Source organism: Neovison vison, chromosome 1 (genome assembly GCF_020171115.1).
Source record: "Neovison vison isolate M4711 chromosome 1, ASM_NN_V1, whole genome shotgun sequence".
Classification (NCBI taxonomy): Eukaryota; Metazoa; Chordata; class Mammalia; order Carnivora; family Mustelidae; genus Neogale; species Neogale vison.
The window spans coordinates 90,256,121-90,272,296 of record NC_058091.1 but is presented as its reverse complement, the minus strand read 5'-3'; positions in this window follow the sequence as shown (position 1 = coordinate 90,272,296).

Here is a 16,176-nt window from a genome sequence, read left to right as displayed (position 1 = left end):
ACTTTTCCCGATTGTCCACAACAGACGTGTGTTACGTATTACTTTGCAATAAAAGGTCGGAGGAGGAGGCTGGGCTCGACCCATTAACCTCCCAGGGCATGTGCCCTCTGCCCAGGACAATGCCTTAAACCGGTGCTTCCCTCAGCCTGTTGTGAAAAGGCTCACGTGAGCCCAGGAAGCCTGGGACAAAAAAGTCCGACAGTTTCTCTTGCCAGCAGGACTCCTCAGAGCCTCCAACACGCTAACCTGGGCCACGAACCTCCGAGAAGAGGAATGAGACGAGGAAACTCATTGGTCTTGGAGCTCTTTATAGGGAAGTGTTTCCAGAGACACTTTCTGGGTCCTGCCAGAAGTAAGGATCCCAAAGAGGTGGAAATCCAGGCACATACCAGATATAAGGGCCTCCGCCGAGGCCTGGAGGACACAGAGCAGCTGCCCTAGGTGGCCACCTCCAACTGCATGAGTCAAATCCCAAGCCGACTGCCTGGAACTGACCTGAGCCCTGCGTCCCTGTGATGGACATGACAGACGCAGGTAGTCGTGTGTCAGAGGGCCCTTGGGTGGCCCGCAGCCTCCCATAGTTTACTTAGATCTGCAGTGACCCCTGCTGGCTCTGCCCAAAATTGCCCCTCCCCTTAGTCCTCACCTTGCTTATCCTCATCACTGTCCTCCTCCATCCCTGGCTCTCCAAGCCTCTTCCCGCTAGCCTTGACCCAGCCCTATTGGGATCCACCCTGACCACACCCTCCCACCAGGTCCCCACTCTTTTCCCCGTCCCTGGGGTTGGAATCTCGCAGCCCACCGATGAGTTCTGGACCCTGAACTGGGGAACTCTGATGGCATGAGGAGTGGGGGCTCCGAAGACCGCCTGCTGCCCTACCAAGGGCGTGGGAATAAAGCCCAAGGCCGCTATAATAACAACAAACATTCTGGGGACGCCTGGGTGGCGCAGTTGGTTAAACGACTGCCTCCGGCTCAGGGCGTGATCCTGGAGTCCCGGGATCGAGTCCCACATCGGGCTCCCAGCTCCATGGGGAGTCTGCTTCTCCCTCTGACCTTCTCCTCGCTCATGCTCTCTCTCACTGTCTCTCTCTCTCAAATAAATAAAATAAAATCTTAAAAAAAAAAAAAAAAAAAAAACAACAACAAACATTCTGGGCGCCTGGCTGGCTCCATCCATGGAGCGTGTGGCCCTTGATCTTGGGGTTGTGCGTTCGACTCCCATGTTGGGTGCAGAGATGACTTAAAAACTTTTTAAAAAGCAAACATTCCCCTTCCTCTCTCTGCCTGCCTCTCTGCCTACTTGTGATCTCTGCCTGTCAAATAAATAAATAAAATCTTTTTAAAAAAATAAAATAAAATAAAAAATAAAAAGCAAACATTCGTTGAACTCTTACTATCCTCTAGGAACACAGCTAAACCCTTTATGTAGGTTATTCTACTTAATTCTCATAAGAATTTTAAGAGGAAGGCATTATTCCTGTACTAACCCAGTTTTCAGATAAGAACCAAGATTCAGAAGCAAAATAGTAAATGGCAAATCCAGGGGGAGTCCACTGCCGTCACTGACTTCAGAGCCCATCCACATGTCCACGAGGCTTATTTTATCATTCTCGCATCTGCCCACCACTCCGACTACCCAGGCATGCAAGTGTCTGTCCAGTACCCATGGCCTTGAGGAAGTGGGCCTCAGTGGGCCTTACCCCATGCCCTCTAGGTATAGCCCTGTGACCCAGCCATGGCCATCTGTAACCTTCTCCCTGGCAAACTGGACTTCAAATTTAGTTGTCAAGTCCAGGACCCAATCCCCTTTTCTGATCATTGAGTCTTGATTTATTTCAGGCAAAGCACAGGCCTTCAGTAAAAGTGGCTCAGACAGGAATGACTCTGCCCCCTAGCTCTAGGGGGAGTCACGTGGTCCAAGCCTGGCCACTCAAGCACCAAAACATCCTGGCTACAGTGATTGGTTCACAAAGGACATATGACCCAAACTAGGCCAAAGGGGCTAGTCCTGGGAGTTCACTGGGGAGTCACTGGTTCTCCACTCTGGAGTTGCTAAGGCCCAGGGAGGTGATGTTTGAGAAGGGAGCTCAGAGACCAGAAGAGCAGAGACCAGACCTGATGATGTTATTCACACTGTGTCAAAGACAGGTCCACCCCTGGACTTTTCAGTGATCATAAGCCAATAAGTTACTTTTCTGTTGTTCTTGTCTTAAGCACATATGAGTTGGGTTCCTTCCTTTGAAACAGAGATCTAGCAAAGCCTCCCTACCATTGTTAATCATTGGTAACAACTGTGTCTCCTTCTTGCCTTTTCCTCCTGTGCTTATTTAGACATACTAGACATATTTTTAAATAAAAACTGACACCACTGACTACTCCTTCCTTCAAGATAGGCTTTTTTGCTTATTTTAGTGAAACCTCACTCTCCTGGCTTTCCTCAGGCCCCTCTGAAGTCCTATCTGGCTCATTTTCCTTTGTTGGCTTCTCTTTGTTTGCAAGTAACGGAAACCAACCCTCGCATTTACAAGCCAAAAAAATTTTTTAAAGAATTTATTGGAAAAATATTGAGGAACTAGCTAGGGATTTGACTGGAAGGCTAGAATACCTTGCTTGGAAATGGGGCAGAAATTATTTGGCTGAACTCCAAAGGCCTCTTTCACGCTAGGGTCAGGTGCTCAAGATGCCCAGTCCCAAGAGAGAGTCTGTCCAGCTGAGCTTAGGTCACATGGCCACCCCTGGGACATCCCATGAAGATGAGAGGGTCTGGTGGAACAGGTCTCTAGGGAGCCTTCTAAACTCTGAAGTGGGAGAATGGATCATCTGACTTATCACCCCACAAGATGGTGGAAAGACAATGCTCCAGAAGGGAACCAGAGATAAGAAGACCACAAAATGAAAGTGAACATCTTTCCTGTGTTCTTGGGGTTGTACCCTAGGTGTTTTCTCTTGTCTGCACTTCTCGCTGGGCCTTCGCATTCCCTCGTATAATGGCTGCAGTTGCCACTGATATGCCAACCACTCCCACTATAGACCTGTCTCCTGTGTAATGAGCCTCCCTCATGGATGACTCAAAGGACGTTGAACTCAATCGGTCAATTCTGAACTTGTCCTGATCACCAAGCCCGTTCCCTCTTCAAGGTCCTTTGGCTCAGCAAATGAAATCGCCAGTCAGTCAGTCAGCTGACCACACCAGGAATAGGGAGTCACTGAGTCATTCTCAATGCCCCACCTGCTTAATGGGCTTCAAAGATGGCAATCCTCTTTCTGACACTCTCGTCTTGATCACCCCCATCTTTCACCCAGCTAATTCCTTGTGCCATAGAATTTATATGTCATTTCCTCTTCTTTTTTAGTAATAGAACTGCTGATCTGTAGCTAGATCCATGTCTGCCCAGAATAAAGACAAATTCCCCAGCCTCCTTTCTAGCTAGGTATATAACCAAGCTCTGGACAGTGGTATATAAGTAGAAACGGTGTGTGCTACTGACAAAGATATGTCCTTAAAAGAAAGGTTATGCCTTCTCCCTCTTCTTTTCTCCTCCCCACTGACTGGACTGTGGGCATAATATCTCATGGTCTAAGCCATTTTGGACCATGAGATAGAAGCTGTGTATTTGAGAATGGCAGAGTGACATCATTAGATAGAAGAAACCTGAGTCCCTGACGGCTATGGAGATGTCCTCCCTGCCAAGGAGTACCTAGCTCTGGGCTTCATTTATGTGAGAAATAAATAAACTTTTATCTTGTTTACCCCCACCATTATTTGTGGAATTCTTCTGTCACTCACAGCTGAATCTGACCCCAGCACACTGTCCTCATTCTGTAAGTCTCAGATTAAATGTCATTTCTTGAGGGAAGTTTTCCCCAGTCACATAGACTCAGATAGGATGAACTGTTATAAATTATTATAGTATAGGATCCTGTCATTCTAATACTTTTCAAATTTGTATCAAAATCAACTGTTTATATAGTAATCGGTATATTGCCTTTCCTTGTACTTGAACACAATTTCCAAGTGGGCAGGAACTGAAACTTTTTTTTTATTTAAAGATTTTCATTTATTTCTTCGACAGATCACAAGTAGGCAGAAAGGCAGTCAGAGAGAGAGAGAGAGGAAGAAGCAGACTCCCCGCTGAGCAGAGAGCCCGACACGGGGCTCGATCCCAGGACCCTGAGATCATGACCTGTGCCAAAGGCAGAGGTTTTAACCCACTGAGCCACCCAGGCACCCCGGAACCGAAACTTTTTATCACTAAATCCTTGGTTCCTAATACAGTGCCTGGAATAAAGCAGTCACTCAATAAGCCTTGTTGGTGAAATGAAGGGATGAATGACCTTAATATTGTAAAAGAAATTATTACTGATTTCTCAAGTCTCTGGAGTTGCTTGTTATAGCAGATTAACCCAACAAGACCCAACTCCTCGGACTCACCAGTTTTCTCTAATGAAGTCTACTTCCCCTACATAGAAATGTGCCCTGCCTTGCCTCCATTACAGCCTCTGTGACTCTGTTTCTCTTTCCCTCACAAAGGTGGTCATCTGTGATCATCTGTTCACCACAACCAAGTTGGCCCTAACAGGTCTCAGCTTCCAGCTTGGCAAACATGCTATTGTCTTACTAGAAATCTCCTCCATTAAGGAGGAAGATGGCACACACCATCCTCCTCCCACTCAGGCACCGGCCCAGGCAGCTGTCCAAAGAAAGGGGTTCCAGGGCCTGGTACATTTGTTGTGGGTCCAGCTTGCACTGGTGCCCCAGATCTCTGATCTCCAGACCTCTGAAAAATCCCTCTCTCCACTTCTGTCCTCCACCTTTGGTGATCCTCCAAATGCATGACATGTGTCTAAGTAATAAAATATAGAGTAAGGGGGTGCCTGGGTGACTCAGTGGGTTAAGCCGCTGTCTTCGGCTCAGGTCATGATCTCAGGGTCCTGGGATCGAGTCCCGCATCGGGCCCTCTGCTCAGCAGGGAGCCTGCTTCCCTCTCTCTTTTTCTGCCTGCCTCTCTACCTACTTGTGATCTCTGTCAAATAAATAAATAAAATTTAAAAATATATATATATAGAGTAAAGAATGAGAACTGGTTTGAGTTCCTTAGGGCAGGGCTCAAGCTGTATCCCTCTCTGTCTTTTTACACCTGGCATGGGACCTGGCCCATAGTGGACACTTAGCAAACATCTACTGGGTAAATAGAAAGGCTCTCCAGGGTGTGGTTGGGAGGGGAAGAAAGGGCTTATTGCGTGAGGAGGATAATTTGAGGTGCTGCGCATGAGTTGTTCTGACGAATGGAAGAGAGGGGATGGAAGGGCAGTGAGAACCAAGAGTCTGTCCCTATCCTTCCTACTGCCTTGGGGGGGGGGGCGGTGAGCACTAGCAGAGGAGGCAGCAGTGGGGTCCAGGGCTGGTGGGAACTAGATGCCAGCAGACCCTCTTCCTGCCCTCACCCCATGTCCAGATGGGGGCCTGGGGAAGTGAACAAATCGGGCCATTATCTCTGATCTGTGATGTCACTGCTCCTCTTGACAGAGAAGAATTTAAAAGGCAGCTGCCACAGGAGCACACAAGAGCTGTCCAGACACATGGGTCTTTCATGCCACTGTCTTTTCCCCAACTCCCAGCCATTCCCAGGGGCCAGGCTGATCCCAGGGAGGTCTGGCAAACAGGACTAGGTCCAAGCCAAGGTGCCTCAACTCCAGATAGCACCTGGAAGGGCCTCAGGAAGCCACAGATTCAGTGCAAGGCCTGCACAGGGCAGACAAGGAAACTGAGGCCAGAGAGTAAGGACTGGCCCACAGCCACATAACATACTAGTGGTACAAGACCTGGCTCCCCAATTCTTTTCTTTCCTTTTTTAAAAAATTTAATATTTATTTATTTATTTTAGAGAGGGTGGGGCAGGAGGGGCAGAGGGAGAGAATCTAGAAGCAGACTCCCAGCTGAACATGGAGCCCTGAGCGGGGCTCGATCCCTCGACCCATGAGCTCACAACCTGAACCAATAACAAGAGTTGGACACGTAACCACAGGAGAGGAGGCAGCAGTGGGGTCCAGGGCTGGTGGGAACTAGATGCCAGCAGACCCTCTTCCTGCCCTCACCCCATGTCCAGATGGGGGTCTGGGGAAGTGAACAAATCGGGCCATTATCTGGAAGATAATGACTGAGCCACTCAGGGTCTCCACCTGGCTCCCAGTTTTGCCACACCGGGTGGCTACAGGTTTGGAGTGGGGACTACAGGTTTGGAGTGGGGACTCAGAATTTCACAGGACACCTACCCCCACCCCACCGTGGAGTAGAGAAGAGTTTAAGCTCTGGAGTTCAGATGGTCTCACCAACACTATATAACTTCAGCAAACATTGGAACCCAACTGCCCCCTCAGCTTCCTTTACTGCAAAATAGAGGTAACACTAACTGTACTAACCTCATAGAGCTATTGGGAGGATTAAATGAGTCGATATGCACTTGGAAAGGGACTGATATGTAATAAGTCCCCAGTAAACACCTGTTGTCACTACTGAGTGGACATCAGAAGGTCTTCCTGACCTGCGAATGTCTTCCCTAACCCGCCAGAAGCCTTGTGGGAGGAGTGATTCACATGGCGAGTTCACAGAGGCTCAGCCACACCCACTTCCCAGGGTTCAGGGCAAACCAGGCCCGCTCCCCAGTGTTCACTGACCCCACCCTCCAATTCCCCCCAGTCTCTGGGACTCAGTGGCCCCTCAGCCTCCGCAGTCGCCAGCCTGTCTGCCGGGCTCTCACGCCCGATGCAGAGATAAGGGCATCCCAGGATAGCATTGTTTCTGCTTCCTGAAGCTCTCAAGTGCGATCCTAGAGGGTGGGATTAGCCAGGCGTTTGGACAGCTCAGGAGTTTGGAAGGATGGAGAGAGGCTGTTCCCAGAGCTGGTCAGTCCCATCCTTAAAAGTGGTGGAAGTGGCTGGGCATGCAGGGAAGGAGCAAGGGGAGCAGCTGTGGCCTGAGCTCCTGGAATAACTCTGCCATACCCACCACCACCCCACACCACCCCACCCCCGCTGCCACACATACACACCACACTTGGCCTCAGGTGGAAGGAAGGGCTGCACAGCTCAGTAGAGAAAGAGGACATCCCTCTCCCATAGTCTATTCTCTCCCTGCCCCTAGATCCGAGCTGGCTGGTCTGGGGATTCCCTCAGGTGGCTGAATGGAATAGCCAGGTATCTCTGGAGAGAGAAACTCAGAGCCCGTAGCACCAGAGCCTGCAAGGAGCCAGGCAGGCAGAGGAGAGGGGAGTCTGGGGGAATGGAGCATCAAGGCGGACTTACTTCATCATGTTCGATAGGGTCAGCCTAGCGAGAGAGGCCTTCGTCCTCTCCCAGCCAGGGTGGGCCACCTCCTCCTGTCCCTGCTCCCCCATGCTCCCAGTATAGCCACTCGCATGACCTCACTGCCATGGCCAGGCCAGGCAGGTGGCCAGGAGCCAGGGACCCGCCAAAATCCACATCCCCAGAGACACGCACAAGCCAGGCAGGGCCTGGATATGTCACTCAAACAACCTCCACCCGTTGAACCCACGCCTGGGAACACAGCCTGTCCCGCTAAATGTTTACTCCACCAGGCAGTCTCACCTCTCACAACAAGACCGGACTCAGAGCCGTCCTCTACTCCTGATCTCGTCTGTTAGCCACACACATCCTGACTCTGGACTGCTCCCCTGCTCACTGCTGCTCAAGCTGTCCCATTCCAGGACCTCCCCCAAGTCCCCTGACCCACCTCTAGCCTCTCCAGGACTCCACATGGCAAAGACAGTCATGCTGGAAGTAATGGAGGTGACAACCTGGATGTGGCTGTGCTGCCTCTGACAGGGGTTCCAGAAGTTTCGGTGGTCATGATGGTGACGGAGGTGGTGGTGATGGTCCCAGGGATGATGGCAGGGGAGGTGCTGGTGGTGACAGAGGGGCTGCTGATGGCGGTGGCAGTGGGGAGGGTTGCAACAGCAGGAATGAGGTGAGCAGGGGCGGGAGTCTCCCACCCCTCCCTAAGGCTCAGGGAGGTGAACAGACCCTCACGAGTGTCCCCGAGGGCTACGGGAGTAGCAGTGAGTAGCGACTGCCCAGTCACCACAGGCCCCCAGAACAATGAGGCCATGACCCCTTGCCCTGTTCCACAGTGAGGACTAATCTATTCCCTTCCTGGACCTCTGGAGACCTTCTCTCCCACCTGAAGCACGTATCCTCTGACCCCAAAACGGCTGAGGCTCTCCTTGAGGGGACGTGGGACGAGGCCGGGCTGGCAAGACAGATACAATGTTAGTATCCCAGCTATTAGAAAACAAACTTGGGTCTGAACCTCACCAAAGAATGGGAATCATAATTCTTACAGGCAGGATCATTGTAAGGTCTGAGATAAGCATCTTCAAAAGTGCCTGGCACAGAATAGTAGCGCAATAAATAATAAATCTTTTTCATTCTGTTTTCCGGGCCTTTCTTATGGAGCCCTGGTATACCCACCCACCTCTGACCCTTTTCCCATACGCCGCCCCGCAACTGCTATAACAAGTCGCCACAAACCTGGTGGCTTGAAACAACAGAAATGTGTTCGCTTGAACTTCTGGAAGCCAGAAGTCTGAAATCAAGGTGTCGGCACAGTGGTGCTTCCTCCGAAGGCTCCAGGGGGAGAATCCTCCCTTGTGTCTTCCAGCTTCCAGGGGCTCAAGGCGTTCCCTGGTTTGGAGCTCCAACCTCGGCCCCCGTCTTCATGTGGCTCTTCTTCACGTGGCCTTCCCCCCCGGGGTTTCTGTGTGTTCTTTTCCTGTTACTTACAAGGATTCTTGCACTAGAGTGAGGGCTCACCCTAACCCAGCATGCTCTCATCTTAATCTTTACCTTCATTACATCTGCAAAGACTATTTCCAAGTAAGATCACACTCTGAGGTTTCGGGTGGCTATAACATGGTGGTGGAGGGGGAAGCTGTTCAACCCACCACATACACACCCCCACCTCTGAATGAGCCAAATCTAACTCCCCCCCACACACACACACCCCCGGCACACTCATGGCCCCTGTCTCTCTCTCCCTTCCCAAGCCTGCTCCTGAACACCCCTACCCCACGCTCACCGCCCCCCACCCGTGGCATCCCAGGTCCTCGAGTCCTGTGCCCCGGGGCTCCTGGGTGCCCCATGTGCCTGCATGCATGTCCACAGACTCTCTTTCTCACTTGGCGATGATAAAGGGGGATTCTAGGCTTGAGTTGGAGTCCGCAGGGGCCTCACTGCTCGGAAATGCTTCTTCCTCTCCCCCTGGCAGCTGTTTGGCTTGGCGGGGGCCCAGCTGGCAGGCCATGCAGCCAAGGAGCCCTGGGGGGCAGGGGGAGGGAATGGTGAGGGGCAGGCAGCTCCCTCCTCAGGCCCAGGCCCGGGAGCTGGGCCAATCGCGGGCCTCCCTACTAGCCAGCTCCAGCCCCCCTCACTCTTGGTTCTCCTCCTCCCTGCTCCCCTGTCCTCCCCGTTTGACAAAGGGGAATTCTGGAGACCCTCCACCCCCCACCCCGCCCCAGCCAAGGAGAAGACGTGCCGAAGGGGAGCAGCAACTGGCAAAGCTAGAAACACACACACAGAGAAAGAACAGTCAGCAGACCCCGGGGCTTTGCTCAGGGGGGCTCCGGGTACTCTTTGAGGCCACCCTAGGACAACCTGGACTCCTTCCCACCTCTGGACACCCTGCCCCCTGCTCCTTCCACATTCCTGAAATCTGTTCTTAGTGCCCCCTTCTAGGGCACTTGCTTTCTCCTTCTGGGTCCTCTCTGAACCCCCAAACTCGTGCCAATTTTCCCCAGTCAGTCCTCTCTTCAGATTAAGTGGGAAGGAAAATGATGTCCCCCAAACCCCGGCCCCCAGCAGGTCCTACAACTTCTCTTACCACTGGTGGAAGCTGGTGAGTGGCTGAGCAGGGTCACTGCCCTCCAGGCTGGGGCAGGGGAGTTCTATGCCTCCACCATGGGCAGGGATGTCAAGCTGGACAGGGTCAGTATTAATACCATTAGGAAAAAGGTGTATTTTGTGTACACTTTGGATGGACACTGCGCGAAGAAAGCGGTTTTACACTTATTCGGGCTTCATTTTAAAAAAAGGAAAAAAAAAACTTTTAACCCAATTATTTCACTTGATTTGCTAGCTTTAGAGAAGAGATCCCGGACGTTTAACCCGTGCTAGAAGTTCAGCATTGGCACAGCTGGCGCCGGCCTTAGAACCATGGCACCAGAGCCCATCCTTCTTTGTCAGTCTTGACCCAAAAGATGTCACCATTCCAGGTTATTTGTCACCACCTAGCTGGTGTTATTTTGGAAACTTTTCCTGTAATGGGGCAGAACTGCCTGGTTGTCTCTTCCATGTAACTTAAGCACAACGATATAGATAAAATAATAGTTGGATGTTAAAAAAGAAAGTAAGAAACCAGAAGGCCTCGGAAAGCAGCTGGGCCACAGGGCTTTCCCACGGACCCCTGCAGGTGCAGCACGGAGGGCTCCCTCACGCTGCACACATGCGTGTGCGCGCCGTTCTTGAGGAGGGGAGCTGCCCAGCTGCCTTGGCAACTCTGGAGTGCTGGCCGAGGGGGCCAGCTCATCCTGGCCTCCCAGCCACGGCGGGAGACCATTGGTCTGGAGGCTCCCTTGGCTCCCATGCCCTGGCACATCTGGAAGCTGTTAGCTTCCACCCCTTCTCCCACTCCCCCCTCCCTGCGCCAGCTGTTCTTGGTGGCTAATTCTGGGAAGTACCCCTCGGTCTGTGGATGCCTGCAGAGGATGGGGTAGGAGGAGGGGAGGTCCTCACCCCTGTGTTGGTGGGTGGGAAGGAGGTGGGCAGGCCGCAGAGCGCTCCCATGAGTCACCCAGAAGAGCCAGTCTCCTCCTCCCCTGGCCCTGCAGGACAGCTGGTAGGGTTACTAGGGGTTGAGTAATGAGGAGGGAAAGACAGGGAGGAGGCAGGGGCAAGTGTGGAGGGAGACCAGGGCGCAGAGACTGCGAGAATGTTTCTGCCGGAAGACATTGCCAAAGGGTCATCTGATAGCGTCCATCCCCTGTGCTGCCTGGGGTCCACGTGGTGTGGTGGAGAGAAGGCAGCCTTTGTGGCTGACCAGAGCCCAGTTGCAAGCCCAGCTGCTTCGCTGTGGGTCTGTGTGAGCTCGAGCAGGGTCCTTATTCTCTCCGGCCTGAGCAGCCTTGACTGTACAAGGGAGGGATGGCACCTGCGGGGAAGGACTCCGTGTGGTCTGTGGTGTGGTCCGCACTTAGAAGCCTTCACTCGCTCCTCTCTGAGAGCTGCTCAGAGGAGTGCTCCGGACACCTTCTGCTCACTCCCCTCCCCGTCCCACTTTCAGTGGTCTCATTCCCTAGTGTCTCCACACCACACCTGGACCTGCTCCCCAGATGGAGTCTGACCCTCTCTCCTCTCTGCTCAGCTCGGTCCTTTTCGCTTCCTAAACTTGTAGAGGTTTAGGAAGGCGATTGCCCCCAAGTCTCCCTCTACCTCCCAGCGCCTGTGGCCTTAGGGAAGCTGTTGAACATCTCTCTAAGACTTGATTATCCCAGAGGTTAAATGTCATCACGGCTGCGAAGATGCCTCCTCAGATGCTTTGGCATGCCATCTTTCAGCAATTCTAGAAGACAGGTTTCTCAGCCGCCCTCTTATAGATGTGGAGGGAAGGACAGACACTAGCATTTACCAAAGGCTTGCGGCACACCAGACCACATGCTGAGCCTGAAAGAAAAGGAAATCCTGTTGCCTTGCCTTAGAACACCTGTGTCTTCAAAAGCTGAGCTCTGGTTCATAGCTCCTACGACCCCCCAGGTAGCCAGAGAGCCTGCCGCTCATCATCCTGGCTGGGATACTCAGCAGTCATACAGTCCCAACCCAAGGAGCCGTTCTGTCACAAGCAGTTGGATGGCCCCACACCCCCTTCCAGGGCAGCTCCCCTTCCTGTTGCCCCACAAGCTCCAGTCCCCTGGGACAATGAAATCACACACCCCTGCTCCAGCCTCATCCTTGGCCTTTCCTCTCCCAACTCCCCAGCCTGCACCGCCTAACCCATCTGATGGCTAGTCAGGAGCCGATCCAAGCTGCTTCTTCAATATACTGTCACTCCCATCTGAGTGCCAATGATTTATGGCTACTATCTCATTCAGCCCCAATAACCACCCTCAAAATGAGTATTATCGTACCAATCTTGCCAAAGAAGAAACCAAGCCTTAGAAACAGGGCCACCCCATCCACTGGGGGTTCTCAGTCTATGGAAATGGTGGCATCCTCCGTGGCTAGCAGCAGGCTTGCATCGGTGTTGAAGAGGAGACTCAAGTCCATTCATTGCAAAGGATTCTAGGCCTGAATAATCAACTGCCTATGCATCAGTGCCAGCAGGGACCCACCACACTGCTCGAATTCTGCACGTCCAAAACCAAACCTCTGATCTTGCCCTCTAGATGCACGTCACTCACACCTTCCCCATCACAAGGAATGGCAACTCCATCCTTCCAACCCCTTGAACCAGAAATCTTGTCCCCAAGATCTCACTTTCAATCATCTGAAAGTCTTCTTGGCTCTACCTTCAAAATGTATTCAGAACCCACCTCTCCCAACCTCTGCTTGCACCATCCTGCCATCCCCTCCCTCTATTACTTCAGTGGCCTCTCACAGGTCGCCCTCCTTCTGCCATTGGGCCCTACTGTCTACACAATATCCAGAGTTAGAGGTGACCTTTTAAGGCCAACCTCTTTCCTTCGCTCAACACCTTCCAGTGTTATTTCCCACTCAGAGCAAAAGCCAAGGGCTCACAATGGGCTCCAGGACCCACACCATCTGACCTCTGCCCTCTCCTCAACTCTTCCCTCTGCTCCAGCCCCACTAGCCTCAAACACTCCAGATACACTCCTGCCTCAGGGCCTTCGCTTTAGCTGTTTTCTTCCCCCCAAGTATCCCCATAGCTCCCTCTCTTAATGATAAATCTCACCTCTCAGTTGGGCCCACACTGACCAAGCTCATTTTTTTCTGTGACAACTCCTCCCTCAGTACTCTCAATCTCCTCCTTTTATCCCATTCAACTTGATTTCCAAAACCTTTATTGGTTTCTAAACCCTATGATTTACTTATATTTATGTTTTCTTTTTTTTTTTTTTAAGATTTTATTTATTTATTTGACAGAGAGAGAGATCACAAGCAGGCGGAGAGTCAGGCAGAGAGAGAGAGAGAGAGAAGCAGGCTCCTGCCAAGCAAAGAGCCTGATGCGGGGCTCCATCCCAGGACACTGAGATCATGACCTGAGCCGAAGGCAGCGGCTTAATCCACTGAGCCACCCAGGCGCCCCTATGTTTTCTTTTTTATTGTCTCTCTTCCCCACTAGAATGTCAGCTCCCTGTGGGCAGGCAAATCTGTTTTGTTTACTGCCACATCCCAAGTACCTAGAACTATGACAGGCACACTGTAAGTGCTTAATAAATATTTCTCGAATGAATGAGGCAAGTGAGCCAGTATATATCTTCAAGACACCCTTGGCACAACACATCGGAGGAGATTCTTTTGGTCAACACTTTTGGAGGGCTGCCATGTGTCAGGTCCTGTGCTAAGTCATTCCAGGAAAGTGATCAGGGACAGACGTAGTCCCTGCTCTGGAGACTCTTCACCCAGAAGAGGATACAAGTACACCTCCACTATCTCCAGCAATGGGGTGTTGTACGGGGAGGGGTGGTCATTCAACTTAACGCAAATAGTTATCATTGAGCACACAGCATACACCAGTACCCTTGCTTAGACACATTTTACTTTGCCCATAAAATATGTTTCACAATTGAAAACATCTTTGCATCCATATCTCCTGGGATTCTCACTATCACTACCACTATATCACCGCTGCTTTATTCCTTCCACCTTGCTTGCCTGCCCGCCTCTCTTCTCTCTTTCCTTTCTTCCAGAACACTTCCTGAGCACCTCCTCCTTCCTGAACACTGCAAGGCAGGTGTGGTAGGTCGCCAAGGTGGCTCCAGAATCCCAGGAGATGTAGAACCGCATCACAACAATTTCAGTAACAAGACCAAGCTGTTAGATAAAGGAACAGGACAAGCCATCGCCCTCGGGAGCAGTTAGGCTTGATCAAAGACACAGCGAGTTCTCACAGAGAAAGTAGATCTGAGCCAGACCTTTTAAAAATGGGTTTTCAGATATTTCAACATTTAAGGGAAGAAGGAAAAGCATGCCCAGTGAAAGACACAGCTTGAACAAAGACTTGGAGAAAAGAATGAGCCTGGCATGAAGGGCGTTAACCTGATTCTAAGAGCAAGGTCACTTGAGGGGTGGTAGGATTCCAGGAGCACCTCACCCAAATGTTGAATGGGAATGTCAGCAGGTTGACTGTGCAGCTGGATTTGTAGCAGGGATGGTATGCAGCTAGGTGAAGCACCAAGTCTGCATTCAGACAGACCTGGGTTCAAATCCTGACCATGACGCTTGGGCAAGTCGCTTTTGGTCTTGGATTTCCTGCCTCTAAGATAGAGATAATAATTCCAGCTCACGCAGTGTTTGTGAAGATTAAATGAGATGATGTATATGAAAACCTCTGGCCTGGCACTTTTGCAGATGCTCTTTTTAAAATGTTTATTGAGAGGTGCTGGGATGGCTCAGTTGTTAAGCGTTTGCCTTTAGCTTAGGTCATGATCCTGGGGTCCTGGGATCAAGCCCTGCCTCTGGCTCCCTGCTCAGTGGGGAGCCTACTTTTCCCTCTCCCTCTCCCCCCGCTTGTGTTCCCTCTTTTGCTGTCTCTCCCTGTGGAATAAACAAATAGCACCTTTGAAAAAAAAATAAAATTAAATAAAATTTAAAAAATAAAAATGTTTATTGAATCTAAGAAAATTAAGGCAGTGGGCGTGAACCACTCATTCAAGAAGTTTAGTCATGAAAAGAGGGAAACATATTGCACAATGGCCACAGAGTGCAGAGCAGGGTCAAGAGAGCCTTTTTTTTTTTTTTTTTTTTTTTTAAAGCTGAGGAAGACCTGTGGGTGTTTGAAAGCTTAGAGGGTGGGTGCCGCCAAAAGACAGGCTGGCTGGTGATAGAAATGCTCTAAAACGGACTGTGGTGATAGTTGCACAGCCCTGCCACTAGACAGAAACCACTGGATTGTCACTTTCAGCCTGTGAATCGTGTGGCATGTGAATTACATCTCAATAGACCTTTAAAAACAAAACAAAACAAAAAAAAAAGGCAGGATGGATAGAACCACGAGCTCCTTTCGGAGTCAGGAAGGGGATGTACACAGCAGGGCTCAGACTTGGAGAACAGAGGGGATGCAGGATTCCTCCAAGACCCAGCTATAAGCTGGAGGACTCGCTCATCATTTGCATGGGCGTTAAGGATTGCCTACTAAGTGCCCAGCGCTGTGGCAGGGACCCGGGGACTCAGATGTCCTTGAGCTACTCACAGCACTTGGGGCGAGTCCAGCATGAGCAGAGCTATGTTAGGGCTGGGAGCAGGCGGGAGCGGAGACAGACAGCCACCCCGCAGTCACAGTCTTCACCAGTCAGAATGGGCTCGGTTTCTCAATCACAGACTTGCAGGTGGCTCAGGGCCGCAGCACACAGACAGATGCTTGGGCTGTGAATGGGGAGCAGGGACCCGCAAGGTGGGGAGCTCCATAGCCTAACCAGGAGAGTTGTTGGAAGTGCCCCCGTTGTGGAAGAGGTCAGAGAGTCCTGAAGCTGTCATCTCCAACCCCCAAGTCACTTCCATTAGACCTCGATACAGGAGGTTCCTGTAATGTCAGGTATTCAACATGACCCCAAGCACCAGAATGTCCCCCTGACCACCACCCAGAACTAATCTCAGCCTTTCTCTTCATCCCCATGGAGTCACACCCCTGCTGGCCCTCTCCCTATACCACCCTGCTCCCCAGTTCATCAGGTAAACTGAGGCAGTGTGCTGGAGAGAGGGTCTTAAAAGGGGTCGTGGATTCTAGACCCCCTGGTTCTGCCCTCAACTCGCTGTGCAGCGCCTCTCACAACTACTCTGCTGCTCAGTCTCCCCACTGTGTAAGAGATAGAACGTGTCAGGGTTCAGAGCATGGGCTCCACACCAGACTTCACTTACTAGCTTTGTGAACTTGGGAATGTTCTGTGTCTTCTTTGTGTCTCACTTTATTTTAAATGGGGATACTGG